Here is a 25,670-nt window from a genome sequence, read left to right as displayed (position 1 = left end):
TAAGACTCTTGAAGGATCCTTAGACGGCTTGGCTAGACCAATAGGGGTTGGGCAATATATCAACATGTTATGGTATACGGTGCTCATGAAGAATGGGCTTATTGATGGCTATCCCCCAAAACAACTCACCCTGATAAAGGACAGGATGTATTTGTCTCCAAACAGAGGACCAGGACTTAGTTAAGTAAGGAGGTCACTTCTAGGGAGCTAGACAATTCTTTGCAGTAGTCACAACCCTTGACTTTGGAGAGGCCCTGGGGAGGGTCCCCTTGTAGGAGGATGAAAGTCACTGGGGTGGTGTATTGGTTGCTCGACCAAGGCAAATTATAAAAGAGTTTACCTGGGTCCCACAGTTCTAGAGGAACAGGAGCCTATCACCACAATTCAGGGAGCACGGCAACAGGCAGGAAGGCATGGTGTGAGTAGTAGTTGAGTGCTTGTATCCTGATCCACAAACAGAAAGCAGAGAGCACACTGGGAATGGCCTGAACTTTGAAGCCTTAAAGCCCACTCCTAGTCCCCAGTTACACACCATTTCCAACAGGGTCACACCTCCTCCTAATCCTTCTTAAACAGTTCCACTAACTAGAGACCAAGCATTCAAACATATGGTTCTGTGGAGGGATCCATTAGAATTCAAAGCAGCACTAGAGGGAACTCATTAGAGAACCTATCTGCACATGAGGGGATTCCTGGGGGCTGGTTGTTCTTCTCATCACATGCTCCAACCTCAACAAACCTAGAACAAATCCCCAAACTAAAGGTCCTGTCAACACCCTTCTTCCCAAGTCCTAAATAGAAAGACTCCTTGCAGCCCCTCCAAAATCCAATGTCCCCTAAGGAGGTGAAATTATTGAAGTATATGAAAGTCCAGAGATATAGGGAGCCTGAGGCCAGGAGGAAAATGAGCCCCTCTGTGCCCTTCTCAAAACATCCTCCCCAGCCTGAACTAGGGGAAAGGTTAATAAGCTCTACAGAGAATAAACATGACCATGCAGAAAGCCCAAGTAGCCCAATCTGATGCATGCCATTGTCAACCCTCATAAACCACAAAGCAGGGGCAAATGGGAGCTCTGGTTCCCCCTGAGCAATAAATAATGCCCCAACAAAACAACCAGCACCTGTATTTATTTAAAATGTTGACATTTTGCTCATCATGGATCTTTTAAAACAGTTTCTTTTTTAAAAAGCATTGTGCTGAGGTTACTATTTATCTTAATTTCTGAGTGTTGCCAAGTGTTTTTGCTTCAATATTTACAAAGTCCGGTTGGTGGATGTACCACGTTCCTAAGAGACCACAATGTGTCCAGGCTCTGCAAGAAAGTGGGGCTGCACTGTGTTCAGAGTCTGCTTTTTTGCCTCTGCAGCGGAACCAGGAAAGCCCCAGAGACTTGAGAGCTCTGAGAAGAGAGGCGCCTCTCAAGGCCCAAAGGCCGACCTTGCCTTGTATTTCTTGGCAACACATCATTACTTTCCACTGAACTTCTGCAAACCCTGCAATGCCCCAGCCGTCGAAGAACCTCCATTGCAGGATGAGTGAGGGGACACCACGCTCCAGGGAGCTCTGGCTAAGAGAGGAGTAACAGTCCAGAGAGGAAACCCCTAGGCCTTCAAGTGCGAAAATGACCCTGTTCCTTCCTAGCTGGAATTCAGAACTCCTGCACGAATAGCTGTGCCGCCCTCAATCCCCGCAACGGTCCACCCGCCCTCCTGCCGGGGGCTCGCTGACCCCTCTGCCTTGCAGTGGGAAGAAAGTGGCAGATCACAGCGTGTGCTCTGCAACTCAGCACTGACTCTTGGGATCTGGCTCGCCAGCACAGGCGCATTTGACACACGGCAGGCAGGCGGCGCCGCAGGTAGAACTCAACAAAGGTCTCTCTACCTCCCAGCTCCTGGGAACGCTCACACGCACACGCACACGCACCTGCACCACCAGTCATCCCGCTCGCACCCTCGCTGGTTGCCCACAACCCAACCTCTGCAAAGGTCAACCGAGGACACCCCATGATCTTCCTTGGATCCGATTCCAGAATGTCAGTCACCCTGCCTCAAGTCCTGGCGTCCCGGCTGCCCATTGCTCCTTCCACCATCGGTCCTCTTGGACCGCTGAGGACGCCAGCTGGTTGGCTCTCTTCCTTATCTCAAGCGACAGTAGTGCAGTGGGGAACTGCACCTCGCTCATGGTGTCCCGTTCTCCCACTTGAGGTGTGGTCTCCTACTCAGCCAACCCTTACCTTGCGCCCTTGGTGCAGATCCGGGAGGCGGGGGCGACCGGCGGGTCAGTGACCGAGTTGGGCTAGGATTCTCCGCCCAGGAGGAGGAAGAGGAGGCTGGGAGAGGAGGGGCGTGGCTGGAGGGAGGAGGGGGAGGAGAGAAAGGAGGGGAAGGCTTTGTGTGCCTCCGCCCTGCCCCTCTGAAGAGCTCCCCCTCCGGGGTCCCCTCCCAGCTTCTCTGGGACCAAGCCCGGGCGAGCTGGTTGGAGGTGAAGAACAAGGCGCCTGCGCGACCCCTGGTCCCGCCCACCCTCGGGCAATCCCAGGGTTACCAGTAACTTTCAGGCTGAGGCGTAGGGATTGGGAATCGAAAAGTTTATCTAGCCCGAAGCAAACTTGGCTGGACCCGCCCTGAACCTCCTCCGCTCCACCCGGTTCCCTCTGCGCTCGTCTCCACTGCCAGTTTGTTTCTGGGAGGTTTCACCTTTCTCCTTTCTTCCTCAGTTGCGTGCAAGCATTAGACCGACTTCGGATCCGGGAAAGAGGCCCGACAGACTGGAGAAGTCCAGTTGTGAGGAGCTGGGGAGCTGGGTGATGGTGTGAGGCACGGTCCACAGCCTGGGGTCCCCGATGGCACGGCTGCCGGGGTTTGCACGTGTGCTGATCCTCATGGGACTAGCCGGGGAGGTGGGATGGGGTTGGCCCTACACTCCAGTCTAACCCTCGCTGGAAGGAAGGGAAGGGGCGGTGCGGGAGACAGTGGCCCTGTGTGCTGTTACCTAAGTGGCCGGTGTCACAAAGAGCCCCTCAAGGGTGTTCAAAGAGACCTGTGTTTTACCCAGAATTGGAAAAGGAATAGAGACCTTATCTTTGTATTTGTTTACTTCCCACCTGAGGCAGAGAATAGATACGTGTAAAAGCAGGTTTCTAAATTAAAAGCGAAAACAAAGCAAAACGTACTTATCACTCAGTACCAGCAGCCCAACACCAGCAAAACCTAAGCCACCAACTGCACTTCTCTTTGTGTGCCAAGTCGCCTGTTTAATAATTTAGTAGCAGCTATGCATCCGGCTGTGTTCTAAGCTTGAGATGTGTTGGAGAATAAATCATCTTCCCTCCTCTGGTGGCTATGACATGCAAAGGGATAAGGACGGGCTGGCAGAGGGGGAGCACGCACACCACAGGCAAATTACTGGGATGTCAGACTAGATGAGGATGAAGAAAAGGACAAATAGGATACGGATAGCTGGAGCCCTTGTGTGTGTGGGGCCCAGGTTATAGAACGAGATCGTGTTGGACTGTGGAGGACTCCTCCTGCAGGCGGGAGGGAGCTTAGCAGAGTATGGGGGTGTGTGATGGAGGAGGGTCGGAGACTCTGAGGGGAAAGAGAAATTCATGCGGATTTGAGCGAGGGGCTCCACAATCTGCTGCAGCGGGAACCCCCACTGTAGAAGCAGAGAAAGAAACAAGCTAGAGAGGCAGGTGGCACAGAGCAGCCTCACGGCCCTGCAAGTGGGACAGGCGCTTGGAATCCCACCGATTTGAAAGGACCACTGATAGTTCCGAAGAGGTTGATATGCGAACAAAGAGTGATGATGCCCCTGTCCCTCTTTTTCTCCACCTCATTGAGCCTAAGAGGATGTACCTTAATAGACAATGGGCCCCAGGTTAGTTAGTGCTGGCCTCTACCCTTTTCTTTTGATTCTTTGAACTTACCCTCCTACAAAATCCTTTGGACACTGCTTTACCGACCACCCTTGTCAGCCTCTTCAGAAAATTGGGGTCCATTTTGTTCTGCTTTCTTTGAATCTGGAAAATGTTCTAGTGTTGGGATCCATCTGTGGAGTCCCTACAGAGGGAATTCTAAATAAACCACGGTCAACACATACTTCTTTAGAGTATTTTGAGATGGCTGTTCAAAGGGGCTGTAGACCTGAGGTAGCGCTGAAAAGCTGTGCTTTGTGGGTAACTTGCGCCTGGGATGAAGGCATAGCGTAGTTGCAAAGGAGCTTTTCACCGAAGAGGGAGACCAGGGTGACACCTGTCCCAAAGTAGCTTTTGATGACGGTCACTTGGGGGAACTCACTTACCAGAGAAACTTCCTTCTGTGCCTTCAGTTCTTTCTTTACAGTGAGCTCAAGCTTCAGTCTCTACTGGCCAAGAGTGCTGTTTTAGCTTCCACTACCTAGCCTCATCCCCTTATTTTAAGTCTTGCCCTGGCAGACAGCTCACGTTTCTACACATTAGTAAATTCATATGTGTTTTCTCATCAGCCTGTTTATCACTAGTTAATTTTGCAGGTCAAGATTGCTGAAGCCTCAGAGGGAAAGGAGAACACAAGCCTTCCCTAGAGTGTCACGTTCTAAATACCACTGTAAGTACCAAGGCTCTAGTAATAAACCTGACTATACCGTGTTGTTAGGACTGATGTCCAAACTATGGGGGAGGGGACATGTGATAAGTGACAGAAATGGGAGTCCCCCAGGGATAGAGCAGTGTGGTCAGACCTAGGCCCTCTCTTGCATTTGCTTCCTGTTTGACAGATTTGAATACCAGGGCCGGTGAACTGGAGTGGCTACCTCTCTCTGTGCGTACTCTCGGCATCAACAGCCAAGAAGTCATTTCTAATGACTTTGTTTTCCCTTTGACTTGACCGAGCAGCCTTAGGCCTAGAAGTGCTGTCCAGACTGACACCCCAACATTGTTTCTTTTCCTTGTGTAGCAGGGCAGGTAGAGATGAATGTCAGGGGCTCGTAAAATGCCTGGAGGAAAAAAAAGTTGTTTAAGCTGATTAATAATGATAGTAATGGAATAATTGTTTATTGGTGATGATAAAGGATGGATGATACATAGCCTTGTTTTGTTTTTTTTTTTTTTTTTTTTTTTTTTCGGAGCTGGGGACCGAACCCAGGGCCTTGCGCTTCCTAGCTCTACCACTACAGCCCGATACATAACCTTGTTAACTATTCTTATTCTCCACTCTTTGCTCTGTGCGCCCTCAGGAGACAGATGGAGACTGACTAAGTAGCTGTTTCAGTTGGTTCATACTACCCAAGTTAGAACCAGGCATTGTGGCTCACCCCTAAAAGCCCAGCACGTAGGAGGCAGACAGGTGGGTCTGTGTGAGTTCTAAGCTACCCTGGTCTACATAGGAAGTTCCAGGCTCTCCAAGCCTAAGAGAGAGTCCCAGGCCAGCCAGGCCTACATAGTGAGGCCCTGTCTCAAAATACATGGCAGGGGAGATAGCTCAGTGGGTGGTGTTTGCCGTTCAAGCATGAGAACCCGAATCCCAGTGCTGGAGAGGCAGAGACAGGAGAATACCTGGAACTCTGGTTAATAAGTTCCAACACGTTTTCCTTGAGTTTCATCCTGGCATCTTCATGGCACAATGCACACTTGATCTTTGTGTACCACAACTCTATTGCGCATTGTGGATTTGGTTAATCTCCAAGATAATGTTTCTCCTTTGCCTCATTTGATGTTTGCCTTGAGTGATCCTTGACAGAGTTCATATCATGACCCCTGCTTTCAGCCACCTGATAAAATCTGTCCTCTTTTGAAGTTCTCCGAATCTTATCTTTATGCTGGATAAGTCCTATAGAAGGAGCAAACTTTGTAATTCTTTTTCTATTTTATATGTATGGATATTTTATAAATGTTTTAGAAATTGTTATTATTTTATGTGGATGGGTGTTTTGCCTGCATGTATGTTTGTACCGTGTGTGATCCTGGTTTTCCAGAAGAGGTCATGGGATGCCCTGGAGCCAGAGTCACAGACGGTTGTCAATTGCTATATGTTTGCTGAAAATCTAACTCAGGTCGTCTAGAAGAGTAGCCAGCACTCCTAACCACCGAGGATTTTGTCTGAACACCTGAGTGAGTTTATGGAAATGGGGATAATCTTGAGGGGATGGGAGACAGAATCTTGGTTATCATCATTTGATTTGCCAATGGGCCACCAAAATAAAAATAAAAATACAATCTTCCTTGGTGCAATGCAGAATACAGTTGCTGTTGTGTCCTATGCTTACGGCCAGGCACAACCTTCACATTCCGTCTATCTAGTCTTAGTTTATGTGTAGGGTTGTGGGCCCCAGTCTGCTCTGCCACTGGGCACAGCCGCTTGGGAGGTGGAATGGGGGAGTTTGACTGTACGTATCTTCTCTCGTGATCACTATGGTTGGGTGTAGGGCTGTAGGGAAGGATTGAGACACCCCTCTGGGGTTGGGAAAGTGCATTCTGAGGCATGGAAAAGCCGGAGCTGGATTGGGGGTTCCCAGGCCTGTGACAAGGCTGGGGTCCTGGGGTTCTCAGGCTCTTGGACATTCAGTCACCACTGGGAATCGCAGAAGAGTAGAGAACAGAGTTGGGGGCTGAGGGCTAGGAGCACAGAGAAGCCTGCGATGGGAGATTAGGCTGCAGCTCTGTAGGTGAAGGCCTTCTCCATGGCTCTCCACAGTGGATCTTGACAAAAAGAGAGGTCCATGGTTCTAAACAGTTTATTGTCCTGCTGGAAAGTAGATAGATAAAATCATACTTGACTTCTCAGGGTGGGCCTGAGGTTAAATACCTTTTGCAGGGAGAAATGGCTGGGAAGAGAAGCCTATTGGCTAAGCCCTCCAGACCTCTAGGTACCTCATTAGCATAGAGAACTCTGTCTTGAGCCTAAGTGGCCACAGATCACTTCTCTTTTATGTGAGACACATGACAGGTATTCCAAGTCAGGAGTCTGGCAGGGAGCTGGGAGTCACCTACATCTCAGGTGTGTGCCCACCGAGTCTCCGGGTCTCGACCTGCTCTACCTTACCAAACTTCCTGACATGGTTTTATGTCCCACATTTATGGACACTAATTTCTAGGATACATCTTCCATTAGTGAATAGTTATTTTTGGGCAACATGACTCATTTTTCTTTTTTTTTTTACATTTTATTTTATTTTTTTTATTAACTTGAGTATTTCTTCTTTCTTTCTTTTTTTTTTTTTATTAACTTGAGTATTTCTTATATACATTTCGAGTGTTATTCCCTTTCCCGGTACCAGGCAAACATCCCCCTCCCCCCTCCCCTTCTTCATGGGTGTTGCCCTCCCAACCCTCCCCCCATTGCCGCCCTCCCCCCACCAGTCTAGTTCACTGGGGGTTCAGTCTTAGCAGGACCCAGGGCTTCCCCTTCCACTGGTGCTCTTACTAGGATATTCATTGCTACCTATGAGGTCAGAGTCCAGGGTCAGTCCATGTATAGTCTTTAGGTAGTGGCTTAGTCCCTGGAAGCTCTGGTTGCTTGGCATTGTTGTACTTTTGGGGTCTTGAGCCCCTTCAAGCTCTTCCAGTTCTTTCTCTGATTCCTTCAACGGGGGACCTATTCTCAGTTCAGTGGTTTGCTGCTGGCATTCGCCTCTGTATTTGCTGTATTCTGGCTGTGTCTCTCAGGAGCGATCTACATCCGGCTCCTGTCGGTCTGCACTTCTTTGCTTCATCCATCTTGTCTAATTGGGTGGCTGTATATGTATGGGCCACATGTGGGGGACTCATTTTTCAAGAACTGGCTTTCTGTCTTCATGTGCCAATTCTATTTATAACACTTTGATTTAATTCTGTTTAAACGTGTTTCATCTTTCACTCACACAACAGTCATGTCTTTGCCATGCATGATGTTTTGCTATTTCATTAGGCAACTTAAAATAATTTTCCCTAAAAGAACACAAAGGACTCGAATACTCCGTGTGTTTGTGTTTCTGAGACAATCTACTCTTGTTAAACACAAATTGAGTGGAATTCTCATTGTCAGTTGTAGGTTGTGTGACAGGGGCCCTCAGCCTCCCTGTGTGTACATGACTGTCACTTTTCCCACCCAGGGGCCAGTTGTTCTTGCTTCCACTTAACTCCAGTTCAGATTCTGACTTGTTTGACCAGTAGAGTTGGCAAAAGTCATGTGGGACTGTTGCCGTAGGACTTTAAAAGTTTATACGTCCCTATTGTTTGCTTCATGGGCCCAATGCCAGGTTAAAAAAAAAGTCTTATGATAGCTGGTCTCCACAGTCTGCTTGGTGGGACTTAGAATTATCTAGGAAACCCGTAAGTGTATCTGTGAGAGTGTTTTTGTTTGACAGGGGTAGGACCCTCTCTGATTGGGTGGCACAATTCCACATCCCAGACCAAATAAAGAGGAAAATGAGGAAAGCGAGTTGGGCACCAGCATTCATCTCTCTCTGCTTCTTGACTGTGGATGCAGTGACCAGTTCATGTGTCTGCCATGCCATTCCTGCTGTGATGGATTGTATCGCTTCTTAAGCCATTGGTCTGATTAACTCTTTCTTCTTTAAGCTGTGTTTGTCATGCACTCAGTCACAGTGATGAGAAAAGTCACTAAAAGAGACAGGCTACTGAATGGTGTGGGATTGTGTGCGGAAAGAGAGCCCTGGACGGTTTCCGGCCACTCAACCAAGGGTTCAACCCTCTTGGGTCCAGACCTAGTTGAGCTTCCAGCTGAATTCAGGTACAGCAGTGACTTCAGCTGCCACCGCCTTGTATAAAAGAGTCACCAGCTGAGCCCTTCAAACCTACATCATGACAAAAAACAAACAAACAAACAAACAAAAAATGAGCAAAGGTTGTTTTAAGCCACTAAGATCCAGAGTAGTATACAGCAATACCATGGACATAATTACTTTTCAGAGCCCTATAGACATCACTTCATCATGGCTGTCATTTGGAAAGGATTTGAGTGTATCCACTAAAGATTCATGTTTGGAGTCTTGGGCTTCCCAGGAGCAATGTTGGAAAATGGGTTCTAGAACCTTCAAAAGATAGGGCATAGTGAGACTCAATCACTCCAAGGGAGATATGAAGCTCTTGTTTTACTTATTCTGAGTCCTATGCGAATGAGGTGAATGGTTTGCTCTTATGATATCCTACCCTCCATCTCGAGGCAGGAGCCAAATGAACCCTTCTATCTGTATAATTACTTTAAGCATGTTGGTGTATTGATGGTCTGTGCCCAATCCTCTTGGAAACCATAGCAGTCTTTATAAGTGCTGTCACCTCACTCAATGGCTTTGCCAAATATGAATGATTTACAATGTATATTTAAAAAACACAAATATATCACTATTTGGTTCTTTATTTTAAAAAGTTCAGATAGCACTATTTGGTTCTTTATAAAAATGTTACTGGGGGTTGGGGATTTAGCTCAGTGGTAGAGTGCTTGCCTAGCAAGCGCAAGGCCCTGGATTTGGTCCCCAGCTCCGAAAAAAAAGAAAAGAAAAGAAATGTTACTGATGAAGTCTACAGGAGACTGAACCTTTCATCTTTCCATCAAGAAGACCAGAGGGGCTTATGAGGTCCACCGCTTCCTGAGGATCTGTAAGCAGTTAATGATTGCTAAGGGAAGAAGAGACATTTTCCTCAATAGTGTGGCCACTGATAAGCCCATGTGCCCGTAAGTAACTTTAATGCAACTCACTGGGTCGGTCTCTCTCTCTCTCTCTCTCTCTCTCTCTCTCTCTCTCTCTCTCCTGACCCCCCTACACCTACACTAGACTACATTTTTTCCTCTTATCTTTTTCCTGGTTTCAGGGTTTCTTTGATGCTAGGCAGCTGTTCCGGCACTGAGCCACTCCCAGGGCCCACACATAATTCTTAGATTATGTCACTTAGTCTTCAGTAGATATCTTAAGTTCCTCACCGACTGTTGTCCAGCCTGCTCTGATCTGCCTCCAGTTCTGCACTGCAATGGCATCCTTTGACTCCACTATTGTCCAGGTTATGGTCAATTCCTCTCCTCTTTTTGCTCTCCACTTATCATTTCTCCAAATTATTGTGTCCTGTTTTCTCTTGGCTTCTATGCCACCGCCATGCTCTGTGGATCTCTTCCTACCTCCTAGGGTGCTCTTTATTGTTCTTTGCTGGGTCTGCCACTAGACTGGAGCTGCCATTTTTCTTCCCTCCCCTATCCACCCCTGCTCTACTACCTTGACTACATATTCTTTCTGTCAGTGCTCTTCCTCACGTGACTTTAAGTGCCACCTCTACAAACAATTGCAAATGTGTTACTCTAGCCTTGACCTCGATGCTGAACACCAAACTTCTACATTTGATTATCATCCTTCAGCTGCACAGTTGGAAACATGGCATCTGTTTTAACGTTTTCTCTTCAGACTCTTTCGCCTTTGGGCTTCCTTGGAGTTAGTCTTAATTTTTGTCTTTGGTTCATAAACACATCAGTAGCATCAGCCTATTCTCCCTACACAATGTATAATGAATCTCTTTTTCTCCACATCCACTGCCATCTACCTAAGTCAAGCCATCAAGAATGTTGATCACTTCCAATCCCCAGCCCCAATCCCATTTCTACTCTCTACCCCGCCTTCTGCAATCAGCACAGTGGGGTTTTCTGATTGCAACTACGCCTGTCTCCTACTGGTCGTTTTCCATAGAGTTGGCAGCAGATGAACTCAGAAGAGAAATCCCATCAGGTCACTTGCTGCTCAAGAAATCCTCATGATCCACATGGTCCCCATGCTCAGGCCCATGCCTCCTCTTTAACTCCATTCCTGCCACCCTTTTCCTCAACACTCTGTTTCCTTCTGGCTTCCTTCCCCATTCCTTGAGCACTTCAAGCAACCTCCGGTTATTTCTTCTGGGTGAAGTCGCCCACTCTGTGCACTACATGTCTGAGCATCTTCCAGGGGTGCCGTGGGATGTCTTGATAGGCTCACAGGTGCTTGCTTTCACACCCTCTCTGTTCAGGGACGCTTTGATGAGTTGTAAGGTTCTAGTATCCTAGTGACAGTTCTCTCCTACTTTGAAAATGTTGTCCTGTTGGGCCCTTTAGCCAAACATCAGTGTTGAGGAGAATGGGGTCAATGTGATCTGCTTTGGAAATCTAGAAACTCTTGAGAAGAAGCCTGGTCTTCAGTGTCTTTAAATTGCACTGTGATGTGCCCCCTTAAGGGCCTCTGGACTCCTCTCCAGGCTCACTTCTCAGCTCATGTGGCTGTTGGCAGAATGTCACTTCCTTGGGGCTGTGTGACCCAAGGTTGTGGCTCTTTGGAAGTAAATGAAGCCAAAACAAATAAGTTTAAGTAATGGGTGGGGATCTAGAGCTTCCATAGCAACGGGGCACTTGTGGTTATTTGGTTTTTGTTGTTGTTGTTGTTGTTGTTGTTGTTGTTGTTTCAGATGCTCCCAGGCAGGCAGTAGACTTGAATGGCTTTATAGTGGAAGAAAGGAAGAACTCTTATTCGAGAACCAGCCATGGTGGAGCATGCACTGAAGAGGGGAAGTCAGGCAGATGTAGGATTTCTGCCAGCTTAGCTTATGGGGTGAGCCCATGGCCAGTGAGAGCCACTGTGCTGAGGAAAGACTCTTGAGGTTGGTCTCCAGCCTCCAGGCACACATGTGCCTGCACACACAAGCACAACCCAACCCCAAGCATCAGGTACTCATTTTTAAATTAATATCATTATTAAGGGCATAGCGGTGGCCAGAAACCCAGGATCTGTGTCCCTTTTTTTTTTTTTAATTTCTGAAAGCTAAAAACACGAAGAATATTCTTCACGGGGAGATCACATTCCCTATTCTCAGAACATTTTTCCAAACAAGCATGAACATTTCCCCTTGTTAGCATGGTTTGCGTGCACTTTGATTCCATGAGCAGTGTTAAGAAAGTGATATTCATAGCCCCTGCCTGGTGTGTTGGTTTGAGTTTGTAGCATGTCTTCGAGCATGGCTCCGGTTTCAGCTGTGAGGTCACTGTAGATGGGGATTGCCAAAGGCTTTCTGCATGGAGAAATTGATGCATGGGCTGGGGAACAAGGAGAAGGTCTCACCAGACTTCGAGGAGAGGCTGAGGAGCAGGCAGAGCTCACAGCAGAGCCAAAGGTGTGGAAAGGATCTGTACATCAGGGTGTGTTGAACAGTAGACAACACCACTCAGGAGATCCAGAGGAGAGGGCTTGAGGGAGACCAAGCATTTCCTAACTACCTTAGTGGTAGAATTTTTCCTTCCTATTGTCTCCGTCACCTACATATTTATTTTTCTGGGTCATCTTGCCCTAGGATCCAGATTGCCTTTTCTAGGCCTAGTTCCTAGCTGACTCTGACCACACCGTTAAATCACATTACTATTATGCCAGGGGCTGTTGATGAGAAAGCCTTGGACTCACCTGGGATTCCTTTGCCTTTTCTGTGAATTTTCATTATTCCCACAATCCCCAAATTAGTGTATCATTGAAGTCCAATGCAGTCTTTTCTGACTTATTTTAAATTTTCCAAAATCATGACCTATGTTTTAAGCCTTTTTTTCCAGCTTGATCTATATTTGAACTCTCTATTTCTTTTTAAAAAGTTAGCTGAAAGCATCTAACTACTTCTCTTTCTCCTCTCTCTCTCTCTCTCTGTCTCTCTCTGTCTCTCTCTCTCTCTCTCTCCTCCTCCTCCTCCACCTCCTCCTCCTTCTCCTCCTCTCCCTTCCTCACCCCATTCCTCTTCTTTCTCCCTGTTGCTGTAAAATTATAAAAAGGACTGTCTTTTACCGCCTCTAGGTCTATCTGGTAGATACCTTGCCAGAAACACACATCCCAACTCTGTGGCAGCCCAGTGTCTCTAGCCGCTCCACACTCTCTTACACTTAAATCACCACATGAAAGAACACACAGCACAATAACCTCTGATCCAATTGATAAGATATAATTGCCTACCCAAACATACAAAGCCCTGTACACATCCATCCCTTAAGAACATTCATAACAACCTGTAAAGGTACATCAACCTCCATGTTCTCTCAGTGGCTACTCTGCCAGTCTCCTCCTGTCTCCTCTTCCCTCCAACTTTTCCCCCACCCATCTGTCCTCCTCATCCAATGACAGACCTTGTTCTATCCTGTACCTGCCCTCACCTGTATGACATCCTACATCTTCTTCCCTTTCTCGATCTCTCCTTCCTCCTTCCTTTTCTTCCATTTTTATGTTCTTCTCTCATTTCTTTCCCTCCTTTCTTTGATAATATTACTTCCCTTTTTAAAAAATAAATTTTATTGCTAATAGAGGATATTTACCATTAAAGATCTTCAGAAAAGCCTGTCCTTGTCATCACACAGCCTGCAGGGGTCCAGTCTCTCTATGAACATAGATTTCCAGAGACTTCTCCATGTCTCAGATCGCTTCATTCTAGAACTGCTAGGAACCAGATTAGGGCTTCCCCTTTCTTCCATGTAATTTTCTTTATTCATTTTTCTCCTAGAAAGGCCTCCATGAAACAAGTCCAGCTCTCCAATTACATTGCAGGGTGATTCTAATTAACAATAGAGCTTCATATATTTCAGAACATTGAAGAGAGGAGATTGTGACTGTTTTACCACAAAAGAGTAAGGATGTGGTAATTACATTGATTTGGTCATTTCTGTGTACACACATTGGAACACGTTGTATTCTGTAACTGTACAGTTATGTTGTCTAAGCTTCTTAAAATGCTATACAAAATGTTCCTGAACATAGGGGGAAAAGATTTCTAGAGGGCTCACTTTCAGAGTCTGTGCAAATCTGAAAACAAATGTGTTTTGCACCCCCCCATGTTTGATGGATATTTCAGATAACTGACATTTTACTTCAAAATATTTTTCATCTTATTTGGAAGGTGCTGCCTACCCCCACGCCCTATGAGTGTGTGGTGCAGTTCTGAGTGGATGTGTTTGGCTGGCATGAGCACAATCATGTCAAAGATGCTAATGCCTCAGAGCCATGGGAAGGGAAAGGTCTTCCCTGGGTCAGCCCACAGGAATTTCAGGGCTTACAGGAATGTTGAAGGCTTCCCCTAGTTCCAACATGGATGTTGACAGTGTGTGCAGGAAGTGTCAAGCATAGCTTCCTCCCTGCAGATGACTACTACCTGAGTCTGTTCCCCGACACAGATCTCCTACTGAGACAAGCTCACCTGCCCCCTCTCTCTGCATACAATTGACTCTCTAGGTTTCTGGGCTGCTGCTGCCAGAATGCACAGCCCACCCAACCTCAGCTTTTCTCAATGCATGTCTGCCACTTCTTCATTTTCTGACACCCAAGCCAGATCAGTCCTAAAGTAGTGCAGGTCTTAGCACTGTGGAAGACAGCTGACATGGGTCCTGAGTTCCTTCTAATGTATCTCATTTTTTTTCCTGGTGAAAGGTTTTGTCATTTTCCCAGTTTGAAGAGTCAGTGGAACGTGTCTGACCTGGTTTCTCTCCACTGCCCTGCTGCCCTGCCTGAGCAATCTCTTCTCATCCGGGACTTTGCTGGGTTTACCATAAGTTCAAATGGCCCAGGAGGCTGCCACAGACCTCTTTCTCATAACAGATTACCTCTTGCAGCTCTTCATTTTAAAGGTTTTGGGGATGGTAGAAAGAGAATAAACTCATATAAGATTAGCTCATTGTTTACGAGTTGTTTCCCCCAAGCCCTTTACTTGGAGATTTTACAAAAAGATGGCCCCGGAAGACTGAGGGCTGAGAGAGCCCTTAAGTTGGAAACAGCAGCTTTCACAATGGTTCCCTGTGGCTTAAACAAATAAAAGTGACATCAGTGGATTTTCATATGCTTGTCCCTTAAGCAAACAAGGACATCACTTTTCTAGATGAATGAAAAAGATTTAGAATTCTCTATTATCTTTTGGACCATTTAGGTCAGAGGATGGAGGGCAGAGAAATAGAGGGCAACTTTCTGCTTATCTATCAATCAATCTATCTACACATCTATCTATCTATCTATCTATCTATCTATCTATCTATCTACATACTATCAATCTACTACACATCTATCTATCTATCTATCTATCTACATACTATCAATCTATCTACACATCTATCTATCTATCTATCATCTGTTTGTCTATCTATCTATCTATCTATCTATCTATCTATCTATCTATCTATCATCTATCCATCTAACTTTGTAACACTCACGATACTTCTAGGATGTCCCTGATGCTGATAAATGAACATAACTTACTGTTCGTATATTCCAGGGTAATTTGTACTCGATGTGTGAATTGATCCTTAACTAAATGATGATATTAGCTATTTAAGTATACAATACAGAAAAAAATCACCTTATACTTATTTTGGTCAGGCAGCAAATATATTTAAGTCCACTGAGACTGAAGTTCCCCAATCTAAATTCTAAATCTAAATTCTATCTTACCAAGCCTCTGGCAGAATCGCAGAGGGTTCTTATTCTAGTTAGCTTTAAGTCTCACCTTGACACAGTCTAGATACATCTGAGAGGAACGCCTCCATTGAAGACATTTCCTAGAGTGTACAGCTTGTGGGCAATGCCTGTAGGATTGTCCTGAGGGCTGAACCCACAATGACTGGCACCATTCCCTTGGTCCTGAGTTATATAAGAAAGATAACTAGGCGATGGCTGCAAGTGTGTCAGCAAGCAGAATTCTTCTAGGGTTTTTGCTTCAGTTTCTCTCAGTATGGACTCGGTAGGCCAGAACCCTATTTTGTTTTTGGTCATGGTGTTTGTCATAGGACCAGAATGAAACTAGAGTAGATATTGTGTGTGTGTGTGTGTGTGTGTGTGTGTGTGTGTGTGTGTGTGTGTGTGTATGTATGTATGTATGTATGTATGTATGTCTGCCACATGTGTGTGGGTGCCTGCAGTGGCCAGAAGGAGTCACTACAACTGGAGTCAAAGGTGGTCGTAAGCTGCTGGGAACAAACCTGACCCTCTGGAAGGACAGCAAATGCTCTAAGCCACTCCAGCCCCATACAGCAGATGGTTTCTCTCACCGTGTTGGAGGTCAGACATCCACTGTTGAAGAGGGCCTGTGTCTTCTTGGGCTCTCAGACTGACCCATCCTTCTTCTTTCCTGGCAGCCTTCATCATGTGGCAGCCTAACACCAATCTGCCTCCACAGTTGCTTGGCCCTTCTCTCCATATGACTGAGTCTAGGGCCATGTTTCTCTTCCTCATAAGTACTCTAGTCGCTAGATCAGGAAACACCCGAATCCAAGATGACATCATCTTAACTTGATCATGTCTGCAAGGACCCACTTTCCCACCTAGGAAAGAATTCTGAGGTATTCTAAATCACATTACAGGCCAGACTCGGGAGGGAGGAAATCTCTCAGACAAGTCTGTTTTAACTTCCGGTGTCCAGGTAAATGAACAAAGGAAAAGCCTGCTCCATATTACCCCCTCATGAAGATGACCTGTCAAGGCCATATTGCAATCTTAGAATTGCAACCAACCAAAAAGCAGCGATGTCTTCTCTTCATGTCCCAGGACTTTGTAATCTTCTGAATCCCTATTTGGTGTGGGTTAGTGGGGACTAGACATCATGGCATTACACGTTAACATGTGGTGTCCCATCCCCCCATCTTTCACCAGTGTAGCTTCATTGTAAGGGATCTGTGTTTCTCCTCCAAATTTTCTTCTGGAATGCCTTGACCTCTTGGATCCAGCAGACATTTTTCTATCAGCTGACAGCCCAGGGCATTTGTCCCAGGGCTGTCCCTCATCCTTTTAGCCAGGGTCTGTGTAGCTCAATAAAGCCCCTTGTTTCTTAGCCCTCTGGGCTTCAAACAAACAGAAACCCATTCACATATATTCTTGAAGGCACACAATTGGACCTCCAACAACTATCAAAGTAACTTGAAAGCTAACTAGAATAGTAGAGCATGATAAATCTTATTATTCTTTGAGCAACGGTGTTGTGAAATTATCTTAGGCTTACTAATGGCCACGCCTTTATGAAATGCAGAAGGACTGGTGTGCAGATACTTAGATTGCTGAAAAGTGGGGAGGAAATGCTCTCACCTCCAAATGAAAACATCACAAGAACAAAGTAGCAAAAGGTCAACAACAAAAGGAAAACAAAGGTGGAGAAATCTATCACACGAGTATGAAAAAGTTTAGCTTACATAGAAGAGGACTGGAGTTGTCTTTTGTTTGTTTGCCTGCTTGTTTCCTTGTTACATTTTTTTTTCCTTTAGAGACAAGATCTCACTGTGTAGACCAGGCTGGCCTTGAGCTCATAGTGATCTGCCTGCCTCTGTCTCCAGAGTGTTGAGATTAAAGTCATACATTATACCATGCCTGTCCTAGCCTTATTATATCTTTTAAGATTATAAAAAATTCCTCATTAATAGAAAATAATTTTTGGAGGATAAATTTTTACTCTCCCAATTCTTTCCTTTTTTTTATTTTTAAATTTGAGCATCCCAAAGAAGAGAAGTTAAAAAATATAGCTTGTGTTTCCCCAACACTTTTTGTTTCATGTATATGTTAAACTTAAGCATCATGTAGACTTTTAGTTCTGACAAATGAGGTGGAAACCTTGTATTTTAATCCAGTGTGACCTGTGAACACACTCAGGTTTTTCTCCTATACTTTCTTGAAACTCTGAATCAAACATAGATACCATGGGAAAGAAATAAATGTCTACAGATATAAAGACTTTAGCTGCTGTCTTTGACCTCTCTCTCTCTCTCTCTCTCTCTCTCTCTCTCTCTCTCTGTGTGTGTGTGTGTGTGTGTGTGTGTGTGTGTGTGTGTGTGTATTGGTATGAGAGATTGATCCCAGGGCTTGTACTTGCTTAGCAAGTGCTGTACTGGGGAGTTAGTTTCCTGACAGTTTTATTTTTTTATTCTGAGACAGCATCTCACTAGGTTTCCCAGTCTGGCCTTAGACTCAATCCCAGGCTGTGAACTCTCTATCCTCCTGCCTCAGCCTTTCTAGTGCTAGAATTACAGAGGTGTGGACCACACTATCCAGCTTGAATGAACATCTTACAGCATGCCAAAAGCATGCTGTATGTCAAACGAGAACATTTCAGCAAGATGAAGGACATTTTATGAAACTTCCAGGAACCTACAGGAAGCTTGTCCAAACTGTTGAGGGCACATGCAATGGACAATTTCCTGGTAAACCAACATGAGGTCTGTGTAGCTAGCTAAAAATCAGAGATAAGGTCCAGAGAGAGCTAGGAGTAGCATTATGGAATAGAGCTCAGCAGACCTATCCAAGGGTTAGTGTGAGCTAGAGAAGTGAACCTCTGGCCTAGATAGCATGGCTTTGCATGTTAGCCTGTGGGTCTTGAGCACTGCATGTGTCTTAGTTAGGGTTTTACTGCTGTGAACAGACAACATGACCAAGGCAACTCTTATAAGTGCAACATTTAATTGGGGCTGGATTACAGGTTCAGAGGTGCAGGTCACTATCATCAAGGAAACACGCATTTGACGCGCCAAGAGCATCCAGGCAGTCGTGGTACAGAAGAGCTGTAGGTTCTACATCGTCATCTGAAGGCTGCTATGAGACTACTCAATTCCAGACAGCTCACATGAGGGTCTTAAAGTCCACACCCATAGGGACACACTTACTCCAACAGGGCTAAACCGTCTAATAGTGCCACTTCCTGGGCTGAGCATGTACAAACCATCATGACAGGTTAACCTGTGGGTCTTGGGTATTGCATGTTAACCTGTGGGTCTTGTCTGAGAAGAGCCAGTTATGTCTGCACATGCTGAAGTTTGGTGTAGACTACCTGTTGCCTGGGGCTCATTTTCCACAGTCTCTGTGGTAAAGATCTACAGAGCTTGTCAAGTTCCTTCTGAAATGACATGTCCTACTGTCCTGAGTCCCTTATCAATGAACGGATAAATTACACACACACACACACACACACACACACACACACACACACACACACACACTCCATAGAGTCATTTATAAAGATGTAGTTGGAAACTGTAGTTGGATGTACTATTTGTTTTGACAGTTGATTAGTTGATTATAGTGGGTGTTTATAAAAGCACCAAAAGTGTGTTCCTGTGTCCAGGCTATTGCTAGCACTGGGAAGAGAACACAGACCAAGACCCCTTATGAATTCACTTTTTTAAATGTTTTCTTTATTTTTATACATGTGCATATATGTGTGAGTGTGTGTGTGTGAGTGTGTGCATGCATGTGGTGTGTGTTTGTGTGGCACTTGTGCAGTCCCCATAGAGTTGAGAAGAAGGAATTGGATCCACCAGATGTCAGGTGGTTGTGAGCCACCTGACATGGGTCCTGGGAACCTAACTTAGGTCCTCGGGAAGAATTACATGACCATTTAACCATTGAGCTATCTCACACACCCATGCTTTGTTAGCCTGGGTGAGTAGAATGAAATTAAAATACCAGAACCTAATACTTCACTTGTTTTCACCTTGTGCTTTCTACAAAGGCTGTCCTGTAATGATGACCCCAATAGCTAGGAAAACTGAAACTACAAATTCCCCCTTGGCTAGTACCAGGCCTCAGCTGTTCCCTTTTCCCAGCCTAAGATTTCCAGAGAAATTTCAATCTCTGACGTGTACTGCTTCAATAGTCTGATTGCTAAAGGGAGGAGTGCAAGCATCTCTCTTGAGAGTATCCTCTCTCTTGCCAGGATGGTTACAGAAGCATGACTTTCTCTACACTTTGGAAGAGACTCTATGGTCTCTGTTGATCAAGTGGACATGTTTTCCACTGACCCTGTTCAGCGTTGTAGCCACAAATCATATGCACCTCTGTAAAGAAAAATTCAAATCAATTAAAGATAAACACGTTTAAATTTTCTTCATCAGTTTTATGAGCCACACTTCAAATGCCCAATAGTCATATGTATCCAGTGGTCGTCATACTGGATGGCAAAATTACAGAATGTTCTCATTGCAGAAAGCCTTTCTGGAAAGCATTTTGCTATAAGAATTCCCAAAATCAAATGAGCATCCCCCTTCCTCCCTAGTATCCCTCTCTTCACCCTTCCTTCTCTTTCACCTTCCATTCCCAGCTTTTATGTGTGTTCAAAGTTTCCAAGGGAGGAAAGGAACCAACAACCCTCCAAGCTATGATGTTTATGAACTACAGCAATGACTATGAGGGCCAGATATCCATAAGGATGACATAGTGGCACACATACCTTGGTGATAACCAAGCAGCTCTCTAATTGGACTTAAGACCCATTCAAAAAGGGAGAAATCATGCCTGGTACTGGAAACCTAGCCAAATACCCAGAATAACTTGAGGAGCCATGTTGATTTCAGGGTGTAGCTTCCCCAACATCTCTACAAGACACAATCCCACAGCAAACTTCCTTCTCCTCTGACTATTACAATTAGTTATCCAATATCAAATGGTCAGCTCTGAAAACATATGTACGAGAAACATTACATGGACTTAAAAGTATTTTATATATTTTAATAAAATTATATTTTATAAAATTTATATATTTTTATATATGAAAAATATAAACTATGTAACAACAATTAAAGGGACAGGGGTCATGACTTTGAGAGGTAGCAAGCACTGGTGGTTAGATGGGAATGGCTAGAAGAAAGAAAGGGCAGAGGGAAATGAAATAATTACATTTTAATTTTAAAAATCTAAAGACTGAAGCTTTAAAATTTAATATTTTAAAATGTGAACAGATAGTAAGTATGTATTTCTCAAGCAAAAAGAGATCTCTGGCAGCCTTTGATGCCATCTCAGTTTTATTTCTGTTGTGATTAAATACTCAGACAAAAACAACTTAGTAGAGAAAGGGATTAAGATCATCTGATAATTCCAGGTCAATCTGTTGTTGTAGGGAAGTCAAGCCAGTAACTTCAAAACATTAGTTGTATCATATCCACAGTTGAAAGCAGAGAGAAATGAATGCATACAGTTTCACTTGCTTGCTTTCTTGTGCTTGACCACCCTTACACAGTTCAGGACTTTATACCTAGGGAATGGTGTCACCCACAGTGGACTGGGTTTTCCCACATCAATTTGCTCAATTAAGAATCTCCAAGAGGTATCATCAAAGGCCGACCCAATGTAAACAAGTCCTTATTGAGACTCTATTCTCTGGCGACTCTAGGCTGCCATTTAAAGCTAACAACTATCACGCAAGGTAAGCTGAGCTTCTTTTGACAGTTCCTTTTTTGAAGGGCTCCGTGTTTCGACACCTGCCCTACTTACTGGGATTAAGTAGAAAAAGTAAAACATTTTTTCTATTAATATGCTTCTTATACCCATCAATGCCCTCAAACACACTCCCACTGATGGAAAGTAACTACTGTTCAGGCCTGGAATCACGTAGCCACTCAAATAGGTAATCTGTGTCTCTGATTGGTCATTACTTGTATGTAGGTGATGTACTAGGGCTGCTTGGGAAGTTCTGAATTCTCTATGCTTGATGCATAAATTAAGAAAAAAAGTGATCCAGACTTCCAGGTAAAATGGTAGTCTAGAAGCTGTCTCTATTGGACTCAATGCATTGAGTCAGAATAAGAAAGAATAAACTCAATCCAAAGAGGAAAGCTTTGGAAATTCATAAAGTCAATGTCACCAGGCTCTTACTTTGGCCACTGATAAGCTAGTTGGTCCTTGTGAGTTCTGCTAGAAGAACTCACATGAGAAAGACTGTCGTAGGAAAGATGGAGCAGAAAGAAACACAGAGTAAAGTGAAGCACAGGCAGTGAGGAGGACAACCACCACAGGACCTGAATATAGGTCAGATTGTGCTGACCTATATTTTAGGTATGCTTTATTACAGTTCTCCCTGAAGAATGCCTTCCTACCCAGGTGACTGACAGACTCATGTGTACTGACTCCTCTGACTGGGGGGAATATAGCACGCCTTTGTTTTAGTGCCAGAATGCCTTTGTCTAGAGTCTAGACTTTAGTCTGCAATCTTATGATTAGCTGCTAGTTTAGAATGCCATGTCTAGACCCAGAGCCAAAAATTATGACTCAGACTCCATTGTTTTGACCAGTAGATTCCTGCACTTTCAGTTCCTGGTTTTACAAGCTGTTGATTATGAGGGATGGGTCCATTCGCAATGATTTCCCAGCCTGCTGCTATCTAACTAGTTATCTAGTAAGTAACCTAAAAAGAGCTGGGATAATATGGGGCGATCCATGGAGAGCCAGCAAAATCCAAAATAGGTCTAGCCAGGCAGCTCCAAGGTGCAGGAGAGAGAAGCAGAGGCTCCTCCAGAAAGAAACCCAGGCAGCCCTGGTGAAGAACACTGAGAGTCCTACCTTTAAAGCTCACAGCGTTTATAAGCCTCAAAACAAGCTGTAGTTGGTGAGACAGTGATTTTTTTTTCCAGTGGGAAGTCAGTAACAGAGAGGGTCCCTGTTCCCTCAATTCCTTTCATGCCAAGGAGAAAAGCAGGGCACCATATTGAGAGGAAATCTAGTGTTTGAATCTGGTCTGAGCTGGGAGCCTGAGCCCAGGAACAAGTACAAGACAGGGGGCCTGCATTTGATTGAGCACAGCCCAGGAACAGGAGACAGCCCTTGGAGGCGCCTGGAAAGGGCAGAAGAACAGTGCGGTTTGAATATGAAGTGTTTCCCCTGGGTTCGTGTGTTTGAATACTTTGTCCCCAGATGGTGAGGTATGTGGGAGGGTTGTAGCACTTTGGGGATGTGGATGGATGAAGTGGATCACAGGGGCAGGCCTTGAGGTTTTATAGCCAGGCCCCACTCTCTGTTTCCTGACTAACCAGTGCGACTAACCAGCCTTCTAACTTTGCAGCCATGCCTTCTTTTCTGGGATGGAAGGCACCTCCTCAAATTTAGGCAAAAACAAACACCTTGGTGTTTTGTTTGTTTGTTTGTTTTGTTGTTTGGTTGGTTGGTTTTAACCCTGTTTCTTGTTAGGCATGTTGTAATAGCAATAGGAGAAGTAACCCAGAGGGCCTGTGGCTGGTATGCTAAAACCTGCAGGCAGTAGGTGAGAAAGGTAGTCTTGGCAGCTAGGAGCAGTAAGAATAAGAAAATAAGTCTGGAGTCTGATATTCCCTGTGTAGGTGGATCAGCCTCTGCGGGGCTGGGGACTCTGAAGCCACAGGGGCCTATGGTGTAGTTGACCTCCACAGCTGCATCCTTCCAGCAGGCACGTAACACTGAGGGGGTTGTGAGGAGATGAAGATAGGTCCTCCACTTGTACAGGTCTCAGGGCTGTGGTTGCTTCTCACACTCTGGAACTGAGAGGCGTGCCCCAGCTAGAACATTAGCTACCAGACTGTGTGAGCGCGGAGAGTCTAAGGGGAGACCTGTCCAGCCCACAGGGCGCAGAGCTCAGGCAGGGGCCTCTGATACCCAAAGCCAGAAAGCTTGAAGTGAGGACAGATCTGGCAGATCCTGGACCTTTGTTCTGACATAGGCTCAACACTAACATAAAGCCTAGGAAGGACAAGCCTGCACGTTTAACTGACAGCCGGCAGAAACCAGCAGTCTGCAGTTTGAGGGTCTCCAAAAGGAAGCTGCTCCATCAGTTCATCTCCACCCCACCTCTGGCCCTCTGCGCCCAACCCATTGGGTTTTGTTTCATCTCTAAAAAAAGATTATTATACGTACAGCAGCAGTTCTGTTTTTATTAAAGTTTGCACTTTTAAAGATATTCCCCTTCACAATTCATCTAAGTTTGTCATGTGTTATGATTTCGTGGTAGGACAGTATTTTAAATATTCTTTTCTTTCCTTATTGCCCCATGCCTTTCCTCTCATCTCTCTAATGAATCCTGTATTTAAAAACATGCTTTATTTTTAATCCCCCCTTTCGATTTATCTAATTTTGTTTTTAAACCTTCTTATTATTGAGTAGTCAGTTTTATCCCCTTTCTGTCTCTTTAAAAAATTTTATTAATTATTTATTTATGTAAGTACACTGTAGCTGTCAGACACACCAGAAGAGGGTGTGTCTCATTACAGATGGTTGTGAGCCACCATGTGGTTACTGGGAATTGAACTCAGGACCTCTGGAAGAACGAACAGCCAATGCTCTTAATCACTGAGCCATTTCTCCAGCCCCCTTTCTGTGCCTTTCTTAATCTCTTGTTCCTTTCCAGTCCTCTCTCCAGCATCCTTCTCCACCACTCGCAAGTTTTATTCCAGAATCATGCTTAGTGGTGTTTTTCTTTTCCTGCACCCACTTCCTTTGCCTTATCTACTTACTATTTCTACATTTATCCCGAATAATTTTTTTTTTTGAGACAGGGTCTCTCCTACATGGCCCTGGCCATCCTGGAACTCTGTGTGTAGACGAGGCTGGCTTCAAACATACATAGGTCTGCCTGCCTCTGCCTCCATGTGCTTGAACTAAAGGTGTGCGCCACCACGCCCGGCCTGTATAATTTTAAATTTCATAGTACAGTCTATATTAGTTTTCCTATTCTCTGGTTTATGTTCACTGGTATATTAGGTACTTCTCTATTCTGTGACAACACACCACGATGAAGACAACTGAGCATATTAATTGTGCTTGTGGTTTCAGAGGGTTAGAGTCTGTGATCACGGAGCAAAGGTACGGCAGCAGGAGGAATAGCTGAGAGCTCATGACTTGGTATGAAAGTAGGAAAGGAGGGAGGGAGTGGGGGGAGAGGGGAGAGGTGAAGAGGTGAAAGGAAAGAGGGAAGGAGGGAGGGAGGAAGGGATGGGGAGAAAGTAAAGGAACTGAGAAGAGCTCTCGTTTTTTAAATCCTCAAAGCCCACCCCCAGCCCAGGGACATACTTCCTGCAAGGCACACACAATCCTAATATTTTCCAAACAGTTTAATTAACTGGGGACCAAGTACTCAAACACAGGAGCCTAGGAGGTCCATTCTTGTTCAAACCACCACAATTGGTCATGCGTTAGTATGCTTCAAAGGATTCAAGTGTGTTTCTTTCTTTGTCAAGTTTGATGTTGGTGCTGTTATAACAATTCACTTTGTACTCAGTGACCCTCGGATTGGGGATGTGAAAATGGGCTGCTCAAGAAGAAGCTCCTCAAATAAAGCCAGAAGAGGTATTCGAACCAACAAATGTACAAGTTGCATTACAGAGACACAAGTAGGAAATGCCAAAGCACGGTAGCATCTATAAAAGGCCAGAGTTCTTTAGCTACTAAGTTCAAAGATTCTGACTGCAGAAGGAAAAAGATGGTGTGAGAAAGGAAACCGGTGCAGCCACGGTGGGTCTCAGCTAGAGTGTCTCCCAAAAACCAAAAATAGAATTACCGTGTGACTCAACCACAGCACTTTGGTTCATACTCTAAGAACGAAAAGTCAACACACCACAGAGACGCTTGCAGCACCCAGGTTATTGCTGTTCTGCTCTCAAAGCCAAGGAGCAGAAGCAGCCTAGATGTCCATAAAAAATTGATAAAGAAAATGAAGTATATATGTACAGTGACATTTCCTTTAGAGTTAAGAACACTGAAATCGTAACATATGTGGGGGAATGGATCAAACTGGAGATAAGTGTTTTAGGCAAAATAAACCAGACTCAGTCAGGTAAATACAATTCTCATATGCAGGCTCTAGATTTAGATGTGTGAGAGACAGAGAGAAGAGAGGGAGAGGAGAGGAGATGGAGAGGGAGAGGGAGATGGAGAGGGAGAGGGAGAGGGAGAGGGAGAGGGAGAGGGAGAGGGAGAGGGAGAGGGAGAGGGAGAGGGAGAGGGAGAGGGAGAGATCAAGGCA

The 25,670-nt window shown here is 45.1% G+C and overlaps 1 protein-coding gene and 1 long non-coding RNA gene across 12 annotated transcripts in view; one reads left to right on the top strand and one right to left on the bottom strand.

Moving 5' to 3' along the window:
- The window catches only part of Rin2 (Ras and Rab interactor 2), a 216,724-nt gene extending 214,419 nt beyond the window's left edge, over window positions 1-2,305 (bottom strand). For 8 of the 10 annotated variants that reach the window (XM_087652224.1, XM_087652231.1, XM_087652227.1 and 5 more), the window contains exon 1: window positions 2,235-2,305. The gene's annotated coding sequence lies outside the window, so the exon portion shown is untranslated. 10 annotated transcript variants of the gene reach the window in all.
- Window positions 2,306-2,531: 226 nt separating this feature from the next.
- LOC108350484 (uncharacterized) lies at window positions 2,532-14,610 on the top strand. 2 transcript variants are annotated; one of them, XR_015684648.1, is made up of 4 exons: window positions 2,532-2,784; window positions 4,514-4,587; window positions 9,533-9,651; window positions 14,375-14,610. It is a non-coding gene; the product is annotated as an uncharacterized LOC108350484 (long non-coding RNA). The 2 variants fall into 2 exon arrangements; XR_015684647.1 differs by lacking the exon at window positions 2,532-2,784 and having other exon boundaries at window positions 3,299-4,587.
- Window positions 14,611-25,670: the final 11,060 nt, after the last annotated feature.

This window comes from Rattus norvegicus, chromosome 3 (assembly GCF_021556685.1).
Source record: "Rattus norvegicus strain SHRSP/BbbUtx chromosome 3, alternate assembly SHRSP_T2T, whole genome shotgun sequence".
NCBI lineage: Eukaryota > Metazoa > Chordata > Mammalia > Rodentia > Muridae > Rattus > Rattus norvegicus.
The sequence above is the reverse complement of the archived record's forward strand: the minus strand, read 5'-3'. Positions and strand labels throughout refer to the sequence as shown.